This window comes from Antechinus flavipes, chromosome 1 (genome assembly GCF_016432865.1).
Source record: "Antechinus flavipes isolate AdamAnt ecotype Samford, QLD, Australia chromosome 1, AdamAnt_v2, whole genome shotgun sequence".
Taxonomy (NCBI): Eukaryota; Metazoa; Chordata; class Mammalia; order Dasyuromorphia; family Dasyuridae; genus Antechinus; species Antechinus flavipes.
The window spans coordinates 698,970,115-698,982,175 of NC_067398.1; the positions used below are offsets into that span (position 1 = coordinate 698,970,115).

The window sequence follows — 12,061 nt, forward strand, 5'->3', positions numbered from 1 at the left end:
GGATGATATGGGAGGTCTATGAAAACAATTACGAGTTTTCTCATTTGAATGAATAAACTGGGAGTGCCTCCAAAAGACATTAGCTAACCAGAGCCTAGACCATTCTAGAATGGGTGAGAGAATGAGAAAGTTTCTGTTCTTTTTCTGATCCCTCTTTTGGCAGTATCCAGAGGCAATACTATGAGCTTCTCACTTGAGACCTCAACCCTCCAAGGATGACATGTGAAAATGCTTTAATATGCCATTTGTTCTTTCATTTTAAGTGAAGGCTAATCTAGAGGCCCTAATTTGTGAGTTTCATAAGGAATATAAATTTTATCCTAGAAATCTGAAATCCCAGAGTTTATGCTGAGTTTTGCAGCCAGCCCAACATCACTGCCCCCAAAATCAATATTCTTAGAGAATCAGTCCAGCAATACCATATTTAGATAAGAACATAATGGAACTAAGTCTATGTAGAAACTGTACTCAAAGTGTACACACTAATCCCAGAAACTTAGCATGAGGAGGAACATATCCTTACAATGATGGGTGCAATTGATGTTAAATGGCTAAACAGAATTGGGACATAAGTCATTGGTAAATAATGGGAGAAACACTCCTAGTTGGGGTTCAAGCCAATAACATTAGACACATCCTACCTACCCAGGGGGCACTTAATTGGGGTAATAGTTTTCTTGTGGAGGGTGAAGCCAGAGAGATTCTGACTACAGCAAACTATATACAAAACAAATGCAAAATGATTTAGGGCGCTAACAGTTTTAATGGTCTCTTGTACAGGGACTGAATCTTAAAGGGAACTAGGAATTTCAAGAAGTAGCTGTAAAATATATCTGTCATGTTTAACATATTTTGGACTACTTGCCATCTAGGGAGGGCATGGGGGAAGGGGGAAAAATTGGAATACAGGGTTTTACAAGGGCTAATGTTGAAGAATTGTGTTTTGAAAAATAAAAAAGCTTTAATAAAAAAAGTTGTAAAGAGAAAAAAAATTTAAATATAGGGGACAGCATGTACAAAAGCATGGAGGGGAGATGAAAGGTCGTATATAGGAAAAAAACAAGGCCAATTTGACAGGTGTATGTGTGTGTAGGTGGGGCAAAATTAATAGTAATTGTTTTTAAAAGGTAATCTGGAGTCAGATCGGAAAGGGCTTTAAATCCCCCCAAAAGGACTTGCATTTTGTCTTTGAGGCAAGGAAGACATTTTGAAACTTCTTGAGCTCAGCCCCTCACACGGTAAGACCTCCACTGTGGGGATATTAATTTGGCAGCTGTGCAGAGAATGGGTTGGAGAGACAAGATTCAGAGAGACCAACTGTAAAGCTATTATAGTCATTCAGGTAAAGGATGATGAAGGGTCTGAACCAGGATGGTTATGTTACAACTAGATAGAAGGGGATGAATGAGAGGAATATTATAGAGGTGGAATTTACAAGATTTGGCAACTGGTTGGATATGGGGAGTGGGAGATGGGCTGAGGATGACTCTGAGATTGTGATCCTGAGGGGCTGAAAGAATGATGGGCCCTTTTTCAGAAATGGGGAAGTTAGGGGAAAGGATAATGAGCTCCATTTTGGCCATATTGGAGATGCCAATGGGATTTTCAGGCAGAGATGTCCAGCAGGCAGTATTTGAGCTCAGCAGAGAGACTGGGGCTGGAAATATAGATTTAGGAAGCATCTGCAGAGAGATAGCTGACTCCATGGGAGCCAATGAGATCACAAGACTATTGAGAGTGAAGGAAAAAAAGATGTTTATTTAATGGACAGTGGTGGAGTGGAAAGACTCTGATGCTAGAGTCCAGTGACCACAGTTCAAATCCTGTCTCTGATGCAATATGGAAATGCCTTAAAACTCTCAGGGTCGATTTCTTCATTGGTGAAGTATGAAGTGGAAAGAGTCTGATGCTAGAGTCTAGTGACGACAGTTCAAATCCTGTCTCTGATGCAATATGGAAATGCCTTAAACTCTCAGAGTCGATTTCCTCATTGGTGAAGTATGAAGATCTGAGTGGAGAGAAGGGGAAATATTCAAGAGATGAAAAGTATAAATGAAATAGATGAAAAATCAAAGAAAAGACAAAAGTAGAAATAAAAAAGATTTACCAATGGATAGGATATGTGGAGTGAGAAAATGGGGAGTTGAATACAGCACCCAGGTTTGTAAACCTGGTGACTAGGGAGATGTAGGCCCTGGACAGTGAAGGGAAAATTGGTTTTGGGGAAAGGATACATGAGTTCAATTTTGGACTGCTTAAGTTTGAGTTGCTGGATGGCCATCCAGTTTGAGGTGTCCAAAAAGCAGATGGCTCTGTACTTGTGTTTTCATGGACCTCCCATATCCTCCTCTTGGTACATGCTATAGTAGCCAAAGAATAGGTCACACGGAAGCCCCAAGAAGGGGTTTACAGGTTGGATTTGATGCAGAGAGGGGAAGATGAATTCTCTGACTACAATGAAGGAAGTGTGGAGCTGGCAGGAGTGAGAACAGAGGTTGCCAGGTAGATATGGATACGTTCCAGAACCCAGCCAGGGACTCTGGCAGTAAAGATTGGACATGATTGAAGTTGTTGCAGAGGTTGCCAGGACTGCGGGAGAAATAGAAATGTTGGAAGAGGAAAGAAGCTATTGGATTCAGCTAAACTCATGAATACTATTTGATGCTGAGAAGAAGGCCTTAGTTCTACATCAGGACCCATGAATACTATGGAGTAAAGAGGTTGTACATATGAGCTCTAAGGTTGTGTTCGATGAGTTGTGGGGTTGTACTCCATGATCTCTGAGGTTGTACACCTTGAGCTCTAAGGTTGTACTCCATGAATTCTGAGGTTATACTGTTTGATCTCTGAGGTTGTACTCCATGATCTCTGAGGTTGTACTCCTTGAGCTCTGAGGTTGTACTCCATGATCTCTGAGGTTGTATTCCTTGAGCTCTGAGGTTGTACTCCATGATCTCTGAGGTTGTATTCCTTGAGCTCCAAGGTTGTACTCCATGATCTCTGAGATTGTACTCCTTGAGCTCTGAGGTTGTACTCCAAGAATACTGGGGTTATATTCCATGAGCTCTATGGATGTACTCCATGAGCTCTGAGGTTGTACTACAAGAACTCTGGGGTTGTAACTCCATGAGCTCTGGGGTTGTACTCCAAGAGCTCTGAGGTTGTACTTCCATGACCTCTGACATTGTACTCCTTGAGTTTTGAGGTTGTATTCCATGATCTCTGAATTTGTACTCCATGAGCTCTAAGGCTATACTCCATGAACTCTAAGGTTGTTTTCCATGAGCTCTGAAGCTATACTACATGAGCTCTATGGATGTACTTCATGAGCTCTGGAGTTGTACTGCTTGAGCTGAGATTGTAGTCCATGAGTTGTGAAATTGTGCTCCATGATCTCTCATATTGTATTCCACGAGGCCTGAAATTGTGCTCCATGAGTGCTAAGGTGTATACCATGAGCTCTGAGTACTCCATGAACTCTGAAGTCATGCTCTCGATCTCCATTAGCTCTAAAGATGTGTTCTATGAGCTCTGGGATTATGCTCCTTGAGCTCTGGGATTGTACTCCTTGAGCTCTGAGGTTGTACTCCATGAGCTCTGACACTATTCTCCATAAGCACTAAGGTTGTACTCCATGATCTCTGAGATTGTGATTCATGAGCTTTGAGGTTATGCTCTTTGAGCTCTAAGGATATACTCCATGAGTTCTGGGGTTGTACTCCTTGAACTCTGAGGTTGTACTCCTGGTGCACTGAGGTTGTAATCCATGAGTTCTGAGATTGTGCTCCATGAACTCTAAGGTTGTATTTCAAGAGCTCTAAGATTCTGCTCCATGAGCTCTAAGGTTGTATACCATGAACTCTGAGATTATACTCCAGAAGCTCTGAGGTTGTACTCCTTGAGCTCTGAGATTGTATTCCTTGAATTCTGAGGTTCTACTACATGAGCTGTAAGGTTGTGCTCCATGAACTCTGGTGTTGTACTCCTTGGGCTCTGCAATTGTACTCCATGATCTCTGAGATTGTGCTACATGAGCTCTGAGGTACTCCATGAACTCTAAGGTTGTACTCCATGAGCTCTGGGGTTGTACTCCTTGAACTCTGAGGTTGTACTCATGAGCTCTGACACTATTCTCCATGAGCACTAAGGTTGTACTCCATGATCTCTGAGATTGTGATTCATGAGCTTTGGGGTTGTGCTCTTTGAGCTCTAAGGATATACTCCATGAGTTCTGGGGTTGTACTCCTTGAACTCTGAGGTTGTACTCCTGGTACACTGAGGTTGTAATCCATGAATTCTGAGGTTGTGCTCCATGAACTCTAAGGTTGTATTTCAAGAGCTCTAAGATTCTGCTCCATGAGCTCTAAGGTTGTATACCATGAACTCAGATTATACTCCAGAAGCTCTGAGGTTGTACTCCTTGAGCTCTGAGATTGTATTCCTTGAATTCTGAGGTTCTACTACATGAGCTATAAGGTTGTGCTCCATGAACTCTGGTGTTGTACTCCTTGAGCTCTGCAGTTGTACTTCATGATCTCTGAGATTGTGCTACATGAGCTCTGAGGTACTCCATGACCTCTAAGGTTGTACTCCATGAGCTCTGGGGTTGTACTCCTTGAACTCTGAGGTTGTACTCCATGAGCTCTGACACTATTCTCCATGAACACTAAGGTTGCACTCCATGAGCTCTGAGATTGTGCTTCATGAACTCTGGGGTTGTGCTCCTTGAGCTCTAAGGTTGTTCTCCAAGAGCTCTGAGGCTATTCTCCATGAGCTCTAAGGATGGACTCCATGATCTCTGTGTTTGTACTTCATGATCTCTGAGGTGCTCCATGAACTCTAAGGTTGTACTCCATGAGCTCTAAGATCGTGTTGCATGAGCTCTGGGGTTGTACTCCATGAGATCTGATGTTGTACTCCTTGAGTTCTGAAACTGTACTACATGAGCTGTAAAGTTATGCTCCATGAGCTCTGGGGTTCTGCTGCATTAGTTCTAGATTTTATTGAGCTCTGAGGTTGTATTCCAAGAGCTCTGAGGTTGTACTGCTTGACCTCTGAAGCTGTGCTCCATGAGCTATATAACATTATGCTCTATGAGTGCTGGGGTTGTACTCCATGATCTCTGAGGTTATGCTCCATGATCTCTGAAGTTGTGCTCCATGAGCTCTAACGTTATGCTCCATGAACTCTGGGTTGTACTCATTGAGCTCTGAGATTGTACTCCACAAGATCTCAAGCTGTATTTCATGAGCTCTAGGTTGTGTTTCATGAGCCTAAGGTTGTACTCCATGAGCTCTGAAGTACTCCATGAGCTCTAAGGCTCCATGAGTTCTCAGGTTGTACTCCATGAGCTCTAAGATTGTTTCTCATGATCTCTAAGGTCATATTTCATGATCTCTGAGGTTGTGTTCCATGATCTCTGAGGTTGTGCTCCACGATCCCTGAGGTTATGCTCCATGAGCTCTAAGGTTGTGCTCCATGAGTTCTGGGTTTGTATTCCTTGAACTCTATGGTTTGTTCCATGAATTCTGGGATTGTACTCCTTGAACTCTGAGGTTGTACTCCTTGAGCACTGAGGTTGTACTCCATGAGTTCTGAGATTCTTCTCCATGAGCTCTCAGGTTGTACTCCATGAACCCTAAAGTTGTGCTCCATGAGTTCTAAGGTTGTATACCATGAACTCATAGACTGTACTCCATGAGCTCTACGTTTATACTCCAAAAGTTCTAAGGTTGTACTCCATGAGCTCTGAGGCTATTCTCCATAAGCTCTAAGGATGTACTCCATGAACTCTGTGTTTGTACTCCATGAACTCTGTGTTTGTACTCCATGATCTCTGAGATTGTGCTCCATGAGCTCTGAGGTTATGCTCATGGTTGTACGCTGTTGTGCTCCATGAGTTCTGGGTTTGTACTCCTTGAACTCTGGGGTTATACTCCTTGAACTCTGAAGTTGTACTCCTTGAGCACCGAGGTTTTACTCCTTGAGTTCTGAAATTGTTCTCCATGATCTGAGATTTTTCTCCATGATCGTTCAGGATTTGCTCCATGAGTTCTGAGGTTGTACACAATGAGCTCTAAGGTTGTGTCTGTGAGCTCTGGGGTTGTACTCCATGAGCTCTGAGATTGTTCTCCTTGACCTCTGCAGTTATACTCCTTAAGTTCTGAGGTTGTATTACATGAGCTGTAATGTTGTGCTCCATGAGCTCTGGGGTTGTACTCCAAGAATTCTAAGGTTGTGTTCCATGAATAAAGTTGTACTCCATGAGCTCTGCGATTGTGCTCCATAAGCTCTGAGGCTATTCTCCATGATCTCTAAGGATGTACTCTGTTAGCTCTGTGTTTGTACTCCATGATCTCTGGGATTGTGTTTTATGAGCTCTAAGGTACTACTTGAGCTCTCAGGCTGTACTCTATGAGTTCTAAAGTTGTGTTTCATGAGCTCTAAAGTTGTACTCCATGATAACTGAGGTTGTGCTCCATGATCTTTGAGGTTATGCTCCATACCACCTGAGATTGTACTCTCCATGATACCCGAGATTGTGCTCCATGAGCTCTAAGGTTATGCTCCATGAGCTCTGAGACTGTGCTCCATGAGTTGGGTTTATACTCCATGACCTCTGAGGTTGTACTCCTTGAGCCCTGAGGATGTACTGATTAAGCTCTGGCGTTTTGCATCATGAGCTATGAGGTTGTACTTGAGCTCTGAAGTTGTACTCCATGAGATCTGGGATTGTATTCTATGAGCTGAAAGACTGTGCTCCGTGATCTGAGATTGTGCTCCATGAGCTCCAAATTGTACTCTATGAGCTCTGAGGTTGAACTGCATGAACTCTAAAGTTGTGGTCCATTAGCTCTGGGGTTGTTTTCCATGAGCTCTGAAGTTGTACTCCATGATCTCTGAGGTTGTGCTCCATGATCTCTGAGGTTGTGCTCCATGAACTCTAAGGTTGCACTCCAAGAGCTCTATCATGCTCCATGAGCTCTGGGGTTGTACTCCTTGAACTCTGAGGCTGTCGTCCTGGAGTTCTGAGTTTGTACTCCATGAGTTGTGAGATAGTGCTCCATAAGCTCTAAAGTTGCACTACAAGAGTTCTAAGGTTGTGCTCCATGAGCTCCGGGGTTGTACTCCATGAACTCTGAGGTTGTACTCCTTGAGCACTGAAGTTATACTTTGTGAGTTCTGAGATTGTGCTCTATGAGCTCCAAGGTTGTAGTCCAAGAGTTCAAAGGTTGTGTTCCATGAGTTCTAAGATTGTGCTCCATGAAATCTAAGGTTATACTTCATGAACTCTGAGGCTATTCTCCATGAGCTCTAAGGATGTATTCCAGGAGCTCTTCGTTTGTACTCCATGATCTCTGAGATTATGCTCCATGAGCTTTGATGTACTCCATGAGCTCTCAGGATATACTCCATGAGCTCTAAGGTTGTACTCCATGATCTCTGAGGTTGTGTCCCATGATCTCTGAAGTTGTACTACATGATCTCCTGAGGTTGTGTTCCATGACCTCTGAGGTTATGCTCCATGATCCCTGAGGTTATTATGTTCCATGAGCTCTAAGGTTGTCCTGCATGAGTTCTGGGGTTGTTCTGATTGAGCTCTGAGGTTGTACTCCATGAGCTATGAGGTTGTACTACTTGAGCTCTGGGGTTGAACTTGAACTTTAAGGTTGTATTCCATGACCTCTGAGGCTGCATTCCATGAACTTTGAGTGTATAATATGAGCTCCTAGGTTGTACGCCATAATCTCTATAAAGTTGTACTTCATGATCTCTACAGTTGTACTCCATGATCTCTGAGGTTGTGCTCCATGAGCTTTGATGTACTCCATGAGCTCTCAGGATATACTCCATGAGTTCTGAGGTTGTACTCCATGATCTCTGAGGTTGTGTCCCATGATCTCTGAAGTTGTACTACATGATCTCCTGAGGTTGTGTTCCATGATCTCTGAGGTTATGCTCCATGATCCCTGAGGTTATTATGTTCCATGAGCTCTAAGGTTGTCCTGCATGAGTTCTGGGGTTGTTCTGATTGAGCTCTGAGGTTGTACTGCTTGAGCTCTGGGGTTGAACTCCTTGAACTTTAAGGTTGTATTCCATGACCTCTGAGGCTGCACTCCATGATCTCTGAGGTTGTACTCCATGATCTCTATAAAGTTGTACTTCATGATCTCTAAAGTTGTACTCCATGATCTCTGAGGTTGTACTCCATGAGCTGTAAGATAGTGCTCCTTGAGCTCTGAGGTTGTGCTCTAAGTCCTCTCCTAAATCTAAATCTATCATTATGAATTCAAATCTTAAATATGTCATACAACCTTGGGTTAAGTATGAAACGCTGACGATCTGACACAGGTGTCAATCAAGGCCTTGATGCTGAGTGTCTTTTCCTGGTCTAGTTTGTCCTACTGCAGGTGGCTAACTGCTGGTCTTACTGACAAAGATCCTTTCCTATGATTGATATCTCCACCAAGTTCTCATAAGGGATCCTTGAGATAAGATATAATAATGATGGTAATTACAGCTGACATTTAATATTTGAAGTTTACAAATATCTCATCACACTCCTGGAAGGTAGGTATTTTCCCCACTTTACAAATGAGGAAACTGAGGCAGGCAATGATAAAGTGACTTGCTCATTGGGAGCATAATAAGTGTCTGAGGAAGAAGTTGAATTCAATTCTGATTCCCTGTCCAATGTTCAATCTATTCACCAAACCATTAGCTATATGTCTTCTAAAAGGTGAGTGGAGAGAAGAACCCTGACATACAGAAGTAGATCAGTAACAGAGATTGCCAGGAAGCCAGTTTCAGTGAGTTCTGACTTTGTTCTGAATAAGAGTAGCCTATCATTAGAGGGCTTTTCCACATGAACAGACCTTGCGGTGCTGTATGCCATTTTCCCAATTGTCAATTTGTAGAGGGGAGCTCCAAAACTCTTTCTCTTTCTCTCTGACTTTGGGAATGAGCCATGAGGTAAAGCACTTGGAGCTCCCTGAAGGAGAGATTCCCCTTGGACCCTATGTCTGTGGGACCCTGCCCGAGGGAAACAAGATAAAGAGCTTCAATCTGTTATCTACATGGGGCTGGTTGAGTCCTGAGCTAAAGAATTCCAAATTTATTCAATTGAAGATCTTCTATTCAATTCAACTCAAGCTGTATCCAGCCCCATCAAGAGCAACCCCCAGCTTATAGCGAAGGCTTATAAAAAGAGCCAATCTTAAGCCTTCTCTTTGCAGAGGAGCTAAAATGCCAGGGAAACTCTCTTTCTTCCTGGCATAGCAAACTCTGTCTGCTGGAATATTTTCTTCCAGTGCTACCATCTCTTTATCTCCCTCACCTATTTCCCTAATGAGACTTTAATATCTCTGTCAGGATTTCTCTACTATAAACTTTACTTCCCTGCTGGGACTTTGCCACTAAAGAATTCAGCCTTTCTATTTATGCATAGCAAAGGCTGACTTCTGAATGCCAATAATAAACCTCTTTTTATCATTCTAGCTTTTTTGGATTTGTAAATTCCTTTACGAAGGATCTCTGTGCTGCCAGAAGGGGGTTTCCCAAAACTTTCTACCCATGCTTTGAATCCCAAGGAGGTGTAGGGGAGGCAAACCTCTCCATTTGGTTCCCTGAACCATTAGACCTCATCATTGAACTCGCTGACCACCAGAAAACACTAATCTCATTTTGGTTCCCTGAATCTTCCCTGACAACCCTAAATCTAGACATCATATTTGGGGTTCCCTGACCAAAGGAACCCCAAAACCCAAACCTCATCAAATTCATTGAACACATACTTATTAAGCCCCTACTATATACAATGCCTATGTTATTCAAAGGGGTATTTTTTCATAAATCATGGATTTGTAACAATAGCTACCATTTATATTGTGCTTTAAGATGTATAAAGTATATATGTATATGTATACAAAGATGTATAAAATAAAAAATATATTATTTTATCCTCACAGCCATCCAGTGAGGTAGGTTCTATTATTTTTTTTTCCATTTTACAGATAAGGAAACTGAATCTCAAAAAAGTTAAGTGATTTGCCCAGCCAGAGCCACACAGTTAACAAATGTCTGAAACTGGATTTGAACTCATGTTTTCTAACTGTAAATTCCTGATCCTATGTCCAGTAGGATCATGCCATAGTCCTGGTCAGGTCACTTATGAATATCACTATACCTCGATGTCTTCATCCTCGATAAAAAAAGAGATAATAAGTTATCTTTGACCTTTAAGTCTTTGTTTCCCCAATAAATGTTTGTTGATTGACTGCTTAGTATCTTGTTCACATCCACCATACTTTCTGACTTTACTATAGACTCAAATAAATGACATTCATTTGGATCAGGGAGTTTGCATCTGATCCATTGATATAGGAAAGTGGATGAAAAGACTCCCCTCTACCGATGTAGTTTAACTATGAGATTTACAATCTCAGAGAATTTCTCAGAGGCAACGTGATTTGCCCATTCATAATGTCAGAAGTGGGACCGCATAACAGTGACCTGTAGAGAGAGCCATTCTTAGAGGCAGGAAGGCAAAGGCGAAGGGAACAAGAATTCATTGACTATTATGTGCTAAGGGCTTTACAATATATTACTTGATTCGCACAACTCTAGGAGACAGATGATGTTATCCCTATTTTATAGTTGAGAAAGCTAAGATTGACCCAAATATACAAAGCTAGTGTGCCTAGAAAGTATAACTGGTATAAGTGGCAAGAGTTCTGACAATGAAATCAGAGAGCATCTAGATTTAAATCTCAGTTCTTTATGTGACTTTGGGTGAATCACTAAATTTCCCTGGATCTCAGTTTCCTCATCTGTAAAATCAGGGTTTTGGGCTAGATGGTCTCTGAGATCTCACCCAGTTTTAGAGCTGTGATACTGGAATCCTGTTCTTTTATCCCCCTGTATAGTCATTTCTTCTCCTCTTAAATGGGGCATGGGAGCATGATTATGAAGTCTAGAAAGTCTGGAATAGCTCAAGGAAGAGAAGGAAGAGAATAAAGACCCGGGCCATTCCTAAGGAGCCCTTTCTCAAAATGGAGATTCTAGGAAGAATTTACAATGGGAAAAGTGGCGCAGGTCTTTTTGAGGAATAATTCAGGGTGAGCAAATAAAAGGGATTGTAGGTTAGTCCAGAGTAAGAAGGCCCTAAGCATGAGACCAGTTTGAGGATGAATTGGTGGTAGAGAAAGCATGATTTTGAAGTCCAGAAAATTAGAGACAAAGTCAGGAGGAAAACATACTGGACAGCTCTTCTTAGAGTTCTGGGTAGTCAAGTCAGGATCTCAGAATCAGAATGGACCTCAGAAACTAAAACTTTACAACAATCCCCTTGACAATACCATTCACAACTGGTGACCAGCCTCTAGCTTGAAGACTCTGAGATATCTCTCATTGTTAAGAAATGGGTTTTTGTTTGTTTTTCTCACAATGTAGGGTTGAAATCTTCTTCTGCAATTCCTATCTAGAGTTTCTAGTCTTTTGTCTGAAGAATGAATCTAATATATCTACCTACATATATTTTTACATTTGACATACAGCTACAACTTCTGAGGGAAAACATGATTTTGGATCAGTTACCATTTTGGATTTTCTATGCCTCTTTTCCCTTTTATTAATAAAGAGTTGTGGATTTAATTTAAAGCAATTTGGAACAGTGAGGCGGAATAGTGGATAAAGTACTTGGTTTTGAGGCAGGAAGACTTGAATTCAAATCTGATCACAGATACTTAATATATGAACCTGAGAAAATCACAACTTCTGTTTGTCTCAGTTTTATCAACTATAAAATGGGGATAATAACAGTACCTACCTCGCAGCTGTTATGAGGATCGAATTAAATAATATTTGTAAAATATGTAAGCACGGTGCCAGAACTATAATAGGCACTTAATGCTTGTTTCCTCCTCTACTCTCTGCTTCTTAATCTGTGGTACATGCAGGGGAGTTCTGGAAAGATTTCAAGGAGTCCATAAACTTGGCTCAAAAAAATTACATCTTGATTTTTACTAACTCTAAGCAAAATTTAATATTTCCATCAGATATA

At 41.6% G+C, this 12,061-nt stretch overlaps 1 long non-coding RNA gene across 4 annotated transcripts in view; it reads right to left on the bottom strand.

Annotated features, from left to right (window-relative positions):
* Positions 1-1,632: 1,632 nt before the first annotated feature.
* The window catches only part of LOC127545507 (uncharacterized), a 29,132-nt gene continuing 18,703 nt past the window's right edge, over positions 1,633-12,061 (bottom strand). For 3 of the 4 annotated variants that reach the window (XR_007949674.1, XR_007949673.1, XR_007949671.1), the window contains exons 6-7: positions 8,316-8,486; positions 1,633-2,008 (exon numbers count right to left, since the gene is read on the bottom strand). This is a non-coding gene — a long non-coding RNA (uncharacterized LOC127545507). The remainder of the gene's footprint in view (positions 2,009-8,315; positions 8,487-12,061) is intronic. The other variant, XR_007949672.1, reaches the window with a different exon arrangement.